Source organism: Hyperoodon ampullatus (genome assembly GCF_949752795.1).
Source record: "Hyperoodon ampullatus genome assembly, chromosome: 6".
Taxonomy (NCBI): Eukaryota; Metazoa; Chordata; class Mammalia; order Artiodactyla; family Ziphiidae; genus Hyperoodon; species Hyperoodon ampullatus.
Window position 1 is genome coordinate 114687286 of NC_136919.1, and position 9123 is coordinate 114696408.

Below are 9123 nucleotides of genomic sequence, written 5' to 3' on the forward strand. Positions count from 1 at the left end.
ATTTCCTGGTTCCTGACAGACTTTGGTGGGAATGTGTTCATTTCTTCTTTCCTCCAGCTATTCACAGGTGGGCCTGGTCAGGATGTTTCCTGTGGGCTTGAAGAAAGGTGTTTTAGCTTAACATTTAGGCTTGGGAGGCAGAACTGCCAGTGATGGATTATTATGTATACTTTATGCTATGGGCAACATTCCTTCAGTGATTAACTTGTGGTTAGCAAAAGGCATAGGATACAAAAGTTAAAGTAAAAGAAACAGACCCAATATGGAGTCAGATTTGTTCTTCCCTATTACAATAATAAGAAATATATATCTTGATCCTTGTCTTTGACTCCTGGCCAGACCTCCCAAAACCCTTGTAATTTCCTAAATAATAAGAGCAAAAGGAGCATCTTTAGTTACATTCCTTTTTTGTCCCTAGTTCCTGAAAATGGCTTTGGAGCTATAAATGTGAAATTTGCATCTTTTCTTATTCATAACAGGCCCATTTCAACCTTTATTATGTTAATAAAGGAATTTTGGAAAGCCTCTCAGGATGGGGGTGCTGGTTGCCAGGAGAAACAATCACATGATTAAAGAGGGTTAATCACCAATGACCAAAAAATGGGCAGATGACCTGAATAGACATTTTTCAAGAGAAGACATATAAATGGCCAATGGGCGCATGAAAAAGTGTTCAACGTCACCAATCATCAAGGAAATGAAAATCAAAACCACAGTGAGATATCACTTCACACCTGTTGAGATGGGTATTATCAAAAAGACAAGAGATAAGTACTAGCAAGGGTATGAAAAAAATGGAAACCTTGTGCACTGTTGGTGGGAATGTAAACTGGTGCAGCCACTGTGGAAGACAGTATGGAGGTTCTTCAAAAAATTAAAAATAAGCTACCATATTATCCAGCAATCTCACTTCTGGGAATATATCCAAAGTAAATGAAATAATTATCTTGAAGAGATAGCTGTACTACCATGTTCATTGCTGTGTTACCCATAATAGCCAAGTTGTGGATGTAAGCTAAGTGATTATCAATAGATAAATGGAAAAAGAAAATTATATATATAATATATATATCTCTAATGGAATATTATTCAGCCTTAAAAAAGAAGGAAATCTTGTCATTTGTGACAACATGGAAGAAGCTGGAGGACATTATACTTAGTGAAATAAGCCAGACTGAGAAAGACAAATACTACATGGCATCCCTTACCTGTGGAATCTAAACCCCCCAAAAGTGAAACTCATTGCAATAGAGAGTAGAAAAGTGGTTGTCAGGGCTTGAGGGTGAGGGAAATAGGGAGAGGTTAGTAGAAGGCTACAAACTTTCAGTTCTAAGATGAATAGGGTCTGAGGGTCTAATGTATAACCTGGTGACTACAGTTGATAACACTGTATTGTATAATTGAACTTTGCTAAAACAGTAGAATTTAAATGTTCTCACCAAAAATAATAATTATAATAATAATGTAAATATGTGGGGTGATGGATAGGTTAATCAACTCAGTGAGGGAAATCCTTTCATAATATATGCAAATATCAGGTTGTATACCTTAAATATCTTACCATTTTATTTGTCGATTACACCTCAATAAAGTTGGGAGGAAAAAAACCCACTAATGTCCAATGATGTAATCAATGATGCCCATGTAATGAAGCCTTTATAAAAACCCCAACTAAAGGGATTCGGAAAGCTTCTGGGTTGGTGAACACATCAAAGTCATGGGGGCGGGGTGACACATTTCAGAGAGGATATGGGAGCCCTGGGTTCTTTCCCCCCATGCCTTGCCCCATTCATCTCTTCCATTTGGCTGTTCCTAAGTTGTATTCTTTAAAATAGACAGGTAATAATAAGTTAAGGTCTTTCCTGAGTTCTGTGAGCCATTCCAAGAATTTTTTTGAACCTGAGGAGTTGTTTAACCCATTTCTATTTATAGCTGGTTGGTCAAAAGTATTGGAGGCCTGGACTCGTGATTGGCATCTGAATTTGGAGCAATCTTATGGAACTGAGCCCTAACCTGTGGGATTTGAGGCTAACTCCAGGTAGATACTGTCAGAATGGAATTGAATTGTAGGGCAACCAGCCGGTGTCAGAAAATTGGTCAGTGTTGGGAAAAAATCCACATGTGTGTGTTAGAAGTACTGAGTGATGGAGAAACATTTTTTTCCCCTTTCCTTACGTATGTCTACCAAAATGAGATGTTAAAAAAGTTTTTTCAATTATTGAAAACACAGAGTACATTGTCCTTTCTCAGCAACAGAGAGAATCACCAAATAAAAGTTGTTTTATCAGCCAACTTTGAGCCATGTATTTATCACTTGGTGACCAGTTATTTGATATACTTTGCAGTAAAGAGTAGAAATTGAGTTGAATACACAGGATTGAGTTTCTGTGATATGGCCTATGGTAAATTAAACTTTAAGGATTGGAATGATCAAAGAAGACACTTTGTTAAATTAAGTATTGACGATATATGACAAACTGGAGTTTAGAAAATGTTCACCAAAGTGCCTGAAAAATGGTTTAATTTCCTATTCAAGAGTCAATAATTTGTCCTTAGACCCAAAACAGTGGTGCCAATCATTACACTGGTCTTAAAGACAGCAAGATGGCAATCAACACAAGTTTTATATTAAGTATTTTGTTCCTGTTTTGATAGTATCTTAACATGTGCTTAATTTGTAGACTGTCTTTAGCTTTCCACGGTGCAATAAAGTCTGTCTTTTCCTCTACTATCTGTGGGACAGGGAAATAATATATTATTATCCCCTGTTTACTGAGAAGGAATGACACTAGAGACTGGAAGTGATCTGTTGAAATCACCCAGCAAGTCAGTGGTAATTCCTGGGTCCAAACATTGGTAGCTTGACTTCTCAGCTGCTGCTTGCTTCCACTCCACCCATCCCTTCCACACGTACCAGCAGGATCACAGCACACGCTCGCCTTTGTGCTCAGTTCTGTTACTGCCCCTTATGACTTTGTACACTTTAAGCACATTTCTCACAGTTCAATTTTAAGGCTCTATTTGAATCTTTTGATTGGTGCTGTTTAACACATAAATACTGTACATAGGACACATTTAAGATTTCCTCCTAATGTATGATTATGTCTCATAAAGTTTCTACATTTTAATACTATTCTTAATTTTATTTTTCTTCATTTTTCCTTTTTTATATCATGAATTATATTCTTTTTTTTTTTTGTGGCACATGGGCCTCTCACTGTTGTGGCCTCTCCCGTTGCGGAGCACAGGCTCCGGACGCGCAGGCTTAGCAGCCATGGCTCACAGGCCCAGCCGCTCTGCGGCATGTGGGATCTTCCCGGACCGGGGCACGAACCTGTGTCCCCTGCATCGGCAGGCGGACTCTCAACCACTGCGCCATCAGGGAAGCCCATGAATTATATTCTGAACAGCAAAAGGGGAGAGGGGCCAGGCACAGGCAGAGAAAAACTTGGATTTATACCATATGTTAGGAATAAGTTGTAAGAGAAGGAAGGTTTGTTTTTGTTTGTTTGTTTGCTTGTTTTTGCGTGACGTGATTTTCTAAATACATATTTGGTTTTTGATAGAAGTTTAATTTTGTTTTTGATCTTAAGCTGGTGACAGCTGACAGAGTAATAGTTATAACATCAAAGATCAGCAAGTGAACTCTCTTCTTAGTTACCTGTATTAAGCAGTAATTTGCTGTGTCATTTGTTTATTATCCTTTTGCACAGGTCTATGTATTCTAGCCAAGGTCAAGGTATATACAATTAAATGTTGTCCTCTCTGACATGTTGACTATAACTTGACTTTGATGAGAGGTAGCCATTCACCTTGAGGCTGAGCCTCACAAAGGATTGCTTCTTTTGCAATAAAAATCAGGTTTTACAAAGACACAAATGCATTAATCCTTCTTAGGTCCAATGATTCATATACATTGTAAATCAACAGATACGCATTCATTATCCACACTGTGATAATCTCTGGGGCATAACGTAAGCTCTTCAAGAGTGTTCAGTCTAATATACTACTCCTCCTCTCACTACTATGATGGCTTCTGCCAAGCGCTATGTGCCAGACTATTCTAAGAGTTTGACATACATTAACTTGTTGAATTTTCACAATAACCTAGTGAGACAGGTAACATATTACATCTAAGAGGAAACTGAGGCAAAGAGAAGTTATATCACTCTAACTAGTATGTGGTGGAGCTGAAATAAGACACATACATGGAAAGATCATTGATGTTAAAAAAAAAAAGAATTGCACTAACTGCCAAATGAGTGTTAGAGGCCGTAAGTATTATACAATAGGTGTTCATTAAAGCAAGAAATCAGTGTGGGCTGTGTATGGTCAGGGAATGTGTCTTGGTAAGTACAGGATCTTGACAGATAAAACAATCTCTTTCAAGTATACTGTGAGCTTACTGGATTAAATATAACTTGATTAAAATAACGTCAAGCTCCATGATTTTTACCTAACCATATATTTGCAGTGAGAGTTCAAAGATGGGGGCAGAGATGGCACTTGGTCCCTACCTGTACTTCCTAACTATTCTTCGTTTTCATAGGCAATCCTCTGTTTTGTGGGTTTAGTGATTTCAAAGAAAACAAACCGTTTAAAGCAGAAATCAAGGTGAAATAGATTAGGTTGGAACATAAGAAAATGGTTTTAAGACTCTACTGAGTTTTGTTTCCCTTCATTCTCTTTAAGGCTCTAAATAAATCTGAAATAGCTTTAGCCATGTCTTTTATGATTACCTGAGATTTTTTCTCAAAGTGACTAAGTCGACTTTGGAATATACACAATAGGTGCCAAATAAATACTTGTTGTCTAGTAGACTAAACTGTAGTATTAGCTCTTGATGTTGTAGACACATGTTGTTGATTGGATAGTGTTAGAGAAGGCAATACTTGAATCTTCCTAAATCTTTCTCCTCAATGTGCTAGTAAACTTTTCTTGTAAGACAGCTTATTATTTTTTTTCTTTTAGTGTAATATAATTGACATAGAGCATAATATTAGTTTCAGACACACAACAAAATGATTCAATATATGCATATATTGGGAAGTGATCATCACAATAAGTTTAGTTACCATCTATCACCACACATTGTTACAATTTTTTCTCTTGTGATGAGAAATTTTAAGATCTACTCTCTTAGCAATTTTCAGATATACAATACAGTATTATAGTCGCCATGCTGGGTATTATTTATTTTTTAACTGAAAGTTTATACCTTTTGATCCCCTTCACTCATTTCACCCACCCCTGATCCCAGTCTCTGGCAACCAACAATCTGTTCTCTCTACCTATGAGTTTGGCTTTTCTTGATACATGTTTACATATAAGTGAGATCATACGGTTTTTGTCTTTCTCTGTCTGACTTATTTCACTTAGCATAATGCCACAAGAGCCATACAAGTTGTAGCAAATGTCAAGGCTTCCTTCTTTTTTTAAGGCTGAATAATATTCCTGTGTGTGTGTGTGTGTGTGTGTGTGTGTGTGTGTGTGTGTATCACATTTTCTTTATCTAGTCACCCTTGGATGGACACTTAGGCTGTTTCCATGTCTTGACTATTGTAAATAATGCTGCAATGAACATGGAGGTACAGATCAAGTTCGTGTTTTCTTTTCCTGTGGATAAATACCCAGGAATTGCTGGATCATATGGTAGTTCTTTTTTTTTTTTTTTTTGAGGACCCCCCCATACTGTTTTCCATAGTGGCTGCACCAATTTACATTCCTTCCAACAGTGCACAAAGGTTTCCTTTTGCCCACATCCTCACCAACACCTGTATTTTTCTTGTCTTTTTGCTATGGCCATTCTAACAGCTGTGAAATGCATATCATTGATATATGATATATATCACTGTGGTTCTGATATATCATTGTGATTCTGATTTGCATTTGCATTTGATGTTGAGCACATTTTCATGCACTGCTTGGCCCTCTGTATGTCTTCCTTGGAAAGATGCCTATTCAGATCCTCTGCCCATTTTTTAATAAGATTGTTTGTTTTACTATTGAGTTGTATAAATTTTTACATGTTTTGGATATTAACCCCTTATAAACTTATGATTTGCAAATGATTTCTTCCATTCAGTAGGTTGCTTTTTCTTTTTTTTTTAATGGTTTCCTTTGTTGTGTTGATGCTTTTTTGTTTGATGTGGTCTCACATGTTTATTTTTGCTTTTGTTGTCTTTGTTTTGGTGTGAAATCTAAAAAAATTCATTGCCAAGACCTATGTCAAGGAGCTTACTGCCTATGTTTTCTTCTAGGAGTTTTATGGTCTCAGGTCTTAACAAGTCTTTAACAGCTTGTTCTTTGTCTACTTTAAATCTGACATTTTAAAATTTTGATTTTCAATTTCCAGTGGATGTGTTTCTTAGACAAACTTAAAGAATAGACTTTTACTTTATTTCAAGATACATCAAAAATTAGTCACTTCCTATTATAAAACTCTTCAGCAATACTTAGGAAAGGAGTCACAATAATAAAATAGGGAAATGAGAACAATGTATTCATTGAGAAGGGAATTTTTACAAAGGGAAGTAACGAGCTAAGACAACCATCCAACCTCTTTTACCCAGATATTTTAACCAAGCAGATTTATGGACCAAAAGGCTGAGATTAATGGTTCTTAAGCCTGGCTGAGCATTACAATCATCTGGGGAGCTTTTAACAAACACCAAAGTCTGGGCCTCACCCCTGGAGTATCTGATTTAATTGGCTTTGGTGATGTCTGGGCACTTGTGCTTCTTAATAGCTCTCCGGGTGATTCTGATGTACAGCCAGGGTTGAGAACCACTGGTCTAGAAACTGTCTCTCCTACCCCTATGAAATATACAGATAATATAATCAGAAGTACATTTCATTGTTTTTTCTACTCTCCCTGTGGAACTTAATCATCTTTAACTCCTTTAGGTTTCAGGAAATGTTGTAGTTAGACATGACACACACACAGGCACAACAGAACACCCGATTGGCTCAGATCTTTAGAGCAACAAAGAGGTACAGACTTTATCATGGTCTTTAAATGCTATTGCTCAAAATCTTCAAGTGGCAATACCTGTCACAGTAATAATCACTGGTCTTTAATAAAAATAGAATTTCACAGTTTGTGCCTCTAAGATTAAACATTGAATAAAGCTCTTAACTCTAGTAGTATAGACATGAATTGACAAATTCTTTGGAAGAGGCTGTCCAGCGATCTTTTATCCATTCCCTCTTGGAGGTGAAAGTGATGACACATGGAGAGTAAAAGTAGGGATGTGGATGGGGGTGCAGTCCTCATCAAAATTTTCTTGCACATTGAGAAACTGCTATAATTCGAAGTAGTTGGGCTGAATGTAGTCAAAGACCCCTGGGAATATGCCCATAAGCTTCACAATTGAAGATCAAAGAGATAGGTAGGAATAGAGTGGCAGGATTCAACATGATGAGGAAGGAGGTAGGGTCTCCCTACTAGAAACAGGAAAATATTTTTTAATAACCATTTATTATTTACTTTTATTAGATTATATTAGTAATTTAACACACTTTCCGAGATTAGTTGGAAGTCAGTGCTGGACAAGAATGAAATATTGACTAGGTAGCAGAGTTGAGGTGAAATATTTTCCACCAATATATTGGAAACCTATATCCAAGTGTTTTCACATAGATTTCTGTTCCTCAAAGATTAACATGAGTGGACTTCCCAGTCCCTTACTCCCCAGATTCTGTTATTGCGACCTAAGCTTGCATCCTTGCCTTCTGTACTATCTGAATCCCTCTCCGCCATTGGCAGGGTGCCTATTGGAGATCTCATTAAAATTCTGGCTCATAATACTTATGTGACATTTGTCAACCTCAGTGTGTAAAATGGAAATGATATGCCTTGTCCTATGATTTTTATTAGAGCAAAAATTAGATTAACGTATGGGAAAGTATACTGTAAACTTTTGCTACTCAACCTTAACCAAAGCTCAACCTAGGAAAATTCACGTTGCTTACTTTCTTTGTTTTTTACTGCCAAAGGTCAATGTGGGAAGTATTGCAAATATGCTGATCCTATTGACATATTCAATGTCAGTCTGTACCTCACTGCCGTCCTATAATTCTTTTCTTTAACTTTTGTGGCCTCTCTGTTGCATTATCTAAAATGGTTGTTTCATACTTTTTTCACTTGCCTCGAATCTCTACTTCTGCCTCATTTCAGCTCCTGTGAGTAGATGGCCTTGGCTCTATTATCAAGAATGATTGGGCCCATCCAATGGGAGGTCCCTTTAATGTTTTTGCATTTTATCTGGATGTATTTTCCTGGATTGTCATCTTTCCTACCTCTCTTTGCTCCTGCCCAAAATCTCTCCTAAAGATTAGCTTGACTGAAGCCCATCTTCTCTTGCTCCTATGAAGCCTAAGTCATTATCCTCTCTCTGCTCAGCCTCTTCCCTCACTCCCTACTCATTGACTTGTTGCCTTCAGCCATGTTCAGGTCTCACCACCTCCATATAAACCCTCCTTCACCCTGGTTCTACCTTATATTACCATGACATCTCCCTCTTTCCTGGACCCCAAGTCTCTTAAGTGAGCAGTCTTTCCTCATCCCCCTTTCAATATTTAACCTCTTGTTATTTCTCACACCCTATTTCCTGTGACTTTGCAGTTGTCCTTCCCATCTTTGTGGCACTAGCATCTTCTTTGGTCTCTGTGACAACGGCTCTCCTCATTTTTGTCTTACATCTCACACTCTTTCACTGACTCCCTTTTCTTTCTTGTCTTCCAAGTAGTTTTACAGTAAATCCATTCCACAGCCACCTTTTCATTTCAGAATTTCTCCCTTAAGATTATTAACCATTCTCACAAATTCTAATATGTACATAACTCTCAAATTTGGTCAATGCCAGTCTTTTGAGTTTTATTCTTGTATTTCCTATTGTTTGATTGTTACCCCCACCAAACTCATATTTAAAATTGAATTTGTTGTATTTCCCTCAAGCACAGTTTCTCCAGTCTTCTTATTTCTATTAATGACATTATCAACTGTATAATATTGGTGTTTCAATCTCACTCAACCACCGACTCAATCATATTTAGTCTAAATGTCTAAATGTATTAGATTCATATTTAAAATCATGTAATCAGTCTAGCCCATGCAGTGAC